This window comes from Littorina saxatilis, linkage group LG9, assembly GCF_037325665.1.
Source record: "Littorina saxatilis isolate snail1 linkage group LG9, US_GU_Lsax_2.0, whole genome shotgun sequence".
Taxonomy (NCBI): Eukaryota; Metazoa; Mollusca; class Gastropoda; order Littorinimorpha; family Littorinidae; genus Littorina; species Littorina saxatilis.
In genome coordinates, this window is record NC_090253.1 from 3,573,367 (window position 1) to 3,578,366 (window position 5,000).

Here is a 5,000-nt window from a genome sequence, read left to right on the forward strand (position 1 = left end):
GAATCATTTTCGTGCTGTTCCCATTCCACCAACCTGGGAGGGACCTAAGCTTGGCGGGTCCATGCTTCGGAACTTTGGGAACAAAGTTCATTCAAAGGGGGTCGAGTGTGACAGGGAGACTACTGTCGCCCTTCACAGCAGACTCTGCAGAGTTGTTCGCCTTAGAAGTTGTGGGCTTTCCTTGCATGTACCCGTAAGTTGTCCTCACTGTAAAAGTGCAAAGGTCGAATCTATTTATCGAAAAATCCACTGTCATCTATCTCTATATATTTATATATATAGATAGATATATACGGCTTCTGTGTCTGTGTCTGTGTGTGTGTGTGTGTGTGTGTGTGTGTGTGTGTGTGTGTGTGTGTGTGTGTGTGTGTGTGTGTGTGTGTGTGTGTGTGTGTGTGTGGAGGCAACACCTGTGGATTGTAGAGTTCTGTTTGTGATGGGGTCTGGCGGTTTTTGGTCTGTCTGTGTGTTCTGGCCTTTGAGAAGCCATAACAGTTAATATAGGGCTTAGAAATAAGCTCTAAAATTTTCAATCCCGTTTGAGAGGACTTCGCCTTCAAAGATGATTGTGGTGAACCGCCACGCTGTCTGTCTCTGTCTCGCGATTCACCCCGGCGAAGCCGGGTATTCCTCTAGTACATGTATATATATACACAACACATTTAAAAAAAAAAAGGCTCTATAATGAAAAAAAATGTCTTCAGCTCCTGTTTATAAAAAGGCTTGCAAGTGTATTGACTCAAAAGACGATGCTATAAAAACATACAACCACATGCTAAAATAACTGTCACATTTGATCCATAATCTCTCGCACAGTTAATTCACACACCGGGCGCAGCAGTTGTTTTGAACGCTTACAAGAGCATACTCCGGAGAGAACAAAACGAAGAGAAAAACAAACCAATGTTACTTACACACCAGGCAGAGGGACACAACAGTCGATGCTAATCTGACATACGACCACATGCTGAGATAACACTGCCGTGTTTTGCCTTCATCCTTCGCTTACTTATGTAACCGTGTGCCGAAACACTACGATCACCTCGGGAAGCGAAGTGCAATCAAACAGGTTTGAAAATATTAGGGCTAATTTCTTAGCCCTATAAAAACTGTTATGCAAACCCGAAGGTTTCCATGAACATACAGGCAATCGGAAACTACCAGACCCCATCACAAACAGATTTCCACAAACCACGGGTGTTGACTTAAAGGCCAACAACTCGGGTGCAGAGTCTGCTGTGAAAGGAGCGGTAGCCTCCCCTGTCACACTTAATTTATGGACCTCGTAGTGACTCTTCCGTCTTCTTCAAAGGCCACACTCCAGAATAAATCACAATGTTATTTACACTATGAAAACATACAAAGTTATACATGCTAGATCCTTATCGTCTTTTACTTGTGTACTCAATTCTAACACACACACTCACGCACGCACGCACGCACGCATGAGCGCTCGCTCGCACGCACTAACACACACACATACGCACACACACAAATAAGCACACACGCATACGCACACACTAACGAGCACGCACGCAAGCAAGCACACACGCGCACACACACACACACACACACACACACACACACACACACACACACACAGCAAGCGTTTACAAACCCAGACTCCAAAATAGATCACAATAATACTTACGTTCTCAGGCTGATTGTATCCAGTTATGATGGAGTTTCGTCCCTACAGACAGACGCTGCACTTTAAACCAGAATTGCTCCTCAGGTCAAGTTGTCAGATTTACAACGTTCAGCTCACACTGTCACAAAATTGTGTCTTCACATTTAATATCTCGTTGACAGAGTCGGACACAAAATGCTATGGTCAAAATGTTCTTCGAAAACTCGGACACAAAATGCAACGTTAAACTATTATTTGAAAACTTGGACTCAAAATTCTATGGTGTAAATCTTCTTTGAAAAGTAAAACATGGCACTGCATTCCAACCACTGTGTATTTGTGTATCCTCTGGAACGGCTCTGGAAGCGAAGAAGTGAAGCCGGTTTACTCACAGTGTATTCCTACACATCAAACACAGTCACTTTTGCTGATAGTCCAGACAGTGTTTTCTAAGATTACTGTTCATAACAACTCTAATCACTGCCAGCGTAAAAAGGCTCTCTGAGAAAGAACATATTTTGGCTGCAAAATATTCATATTTCAGCCTTTGCACGCTGAGTGGTTTCAAGATGGTTTGTAGCACTGTTGCGATGATGAATATCGAGTCACCACAAGACTATCAAAGCATATAACTTAACCCTCAGCGAAAGGAAAGTGTAATGGTCACATCAATTCAAAAAACTGTTCAGGTTCCATTTGCGTATATTCGGATCAATCCGGATAATAACATGATTAATCAGCAGGGAAGAACTATATTAAACTCTCTCTCTCTCTCTCTCTCTCTCTCTCTCTCTCTCTCTCTCTCTCTCTCTCTCTCTCTCTCTCTCTCTCTTCTCTCTCTCTCTCTCTCTGTCTCTCTGTGTCTGTCTCTCTCTCTCTCTCTCTCTGTCTCTTTCTCTCTCTCTCTCTCTCTCTCTCTCTCTCCCTCTCTCTCTCTCTCTCTCTCTCTCTCTCTCTCTCTCTCTCTCTCTCTCTCTCTCTCTCTCTCTCTCTCTCTCTCTCTCTCTCTCCCTCTACCACGGTTCACTCTCTAAGCTCGATCGTTTATAACCTAGCGGCGCCGTCTGCTTTTCAAAGTGCTAATGTTTGTTCTCGCGGACATGTGCTGTAACTCTGTAAATCTTCAGTAAAAATATATACACATGGCGTGCAGTCGCCATAAGTAAGCATTGTTCTCTCTCGAAGCACAGTTTCTGATGAGACACGAACAAGCAAAACTACATTAGGCCAACAAAAAAAAAAGGTCTGTTTACGGTAACATAGGCCCAAAAAATAGGGTCGGTAGGTCGGGATTGTTTTTTTTTTTTTTTTTTTTTTTTTTTTCCAAAAAACCATATTTTTACGTTATTTTGCCAAAAAAACAAGATTTTTTTTTTTTTTTCCCAAATGCCAAAAAAAAGTCTAGGGTCGCGCGAAAAAACTAGGGTCGGTCGGGTTACCGTAAACAGACCTATTTTTTTTTTGGCCTTATAAAACCCTTTCCTTCACAATCACTGACAACGACTTTTTAAAGGCCCCAAAACATACCCCGTCAAACTTTGTCTTCTCTCTCTCACAATTTGTTGGTGTTCCGTGAAGAGAAAAATATGCAGAAGTACTTTTCCTGATGAGGAACGAATAAGCGAAGTTACATAATGATACACACTTTCACTCACTTTCACTGAAAACAAAAGTTCAAAGGCTTCCGTACCGGTAAGCCGTAGACTCTTTTCTCTCTCGCAGTAAGAAAAAAATGCAGTAAGTATACGGCCAGCAGCGTATCGTCTTTTTCACGGCACGCCGAGTCGAGTTCGCGACACCACTGATGAGATGCCTGCAGACGAGTCAAACCTCTAGTAGTAGGCAGGAGGCGATTGATGTGAGGGAAGATGCTCTCTTTGTTCAAACACTTGTTTCTCCCTCACTCGCTACCTTTTTTTTTATATACCTGACAGGTTGTCGAACTTACCACACACGCACACACAGCACACAAACACACACACACACACCTTTCGTCGTCTACCAGGCTGTTCGGCGGTGTCCTTTTACTGCGAAACGTGGAGGGGTCGCGTGTGTTTCGGAGTGACGTACGGAATACGTTTTTCCCAGTTTTGAGTGATGGGTCGTTTGCCAGACATGCTATTCGTTTTGTGTCAGGTTCAGGTTTTGTGGTGAGCTGCGTTTTGGTAATAGAGGATAGTTTGGTTGGTTGGTGGCGATGGGGGAGGGAGAGAGGTGGGAAGGTGGGAGGGAGGTTGGGAGGTGGTGGTGGTGGTTTGTGAGACTGAGAGATTGGGGGAGTGTGTGTCGGAGAGGCGGCGGAGGGGGGGGGGGGGGCGTACTATATGCTCTCGTCACATGTAAAAGACTGCGCAAATATAAGAACATTTACACCATCGCTTACACGACAAAGATGGCATCTGTAACAACTGCTGAGTTTTCACCTGCTTGTTAAAAATACACGAACACTTTCAAACTCCTAATGATGACAACTAATATTGACGGTAAAACATTGATCATGAAAGAATTTTATTTTCAATTTTCTTTTGCACTGAAACAAATTGCTGAGGTTTGGCGGTAACAAAAATATACGGTTTTGGTCGGGTCTTATAACATAATTAATATTGCTGATCATGACAGAATTGTGTTTAACATTATCATTTTTAATGAAACTTTCTAATGGCTACACTACAACAATGGTTTGGCGGTAACAAAAATATACGTCTTTGGTCGGGTCTTCTTATTAATATTGCCGATAAAATCGTGATCATGATCGAATGGCTACACTACAGCAATGGGTTTGGCGGTAACAAAAATATACGGCTTTGGTCGGGTCTTCTAACACCATTGATATTGCCGGTGGCACCGTGATCATGACAGCATTTTGTTTTCAATTATCCTCTGCAAGGAAACGAATGTTTAGAATACTCCCAAAATCTAAATTTTTAAGAACCAATATTGCCGTTACAACCATGATCATGACAGAATTTAGTTTTCAATGATCCTATGCACTGCAACAAATGGCTACGTATACAACAGGTTTGGCGGTAAAAAAAAATGTACAGCTCTGGTCGGGTCTTCCGAAAGACTGAATTAATATTGCCGGTAGAACAACGTACATGACATAATGTTGTGTTCAATTGTCCTCGGCAATAAAACGATTAGTGCTTCACTACAGCTATGCTTTGGCGGTAACAAAAATATACGGCTTTAGTCGGGTCTTGTTACGGCGTTAATATTGCCGGTAGAACAGCGATCATGACAGAATTTCATATTCAATTATCCAATGTAATGAAAAGAATGCTACACTACAGCTATACTTTGGCGGTAAAAAAAATATACGGCTTTGGTCGGGTCTTGTTACGGCGTTAATATTGCCGGTAGAACAGCG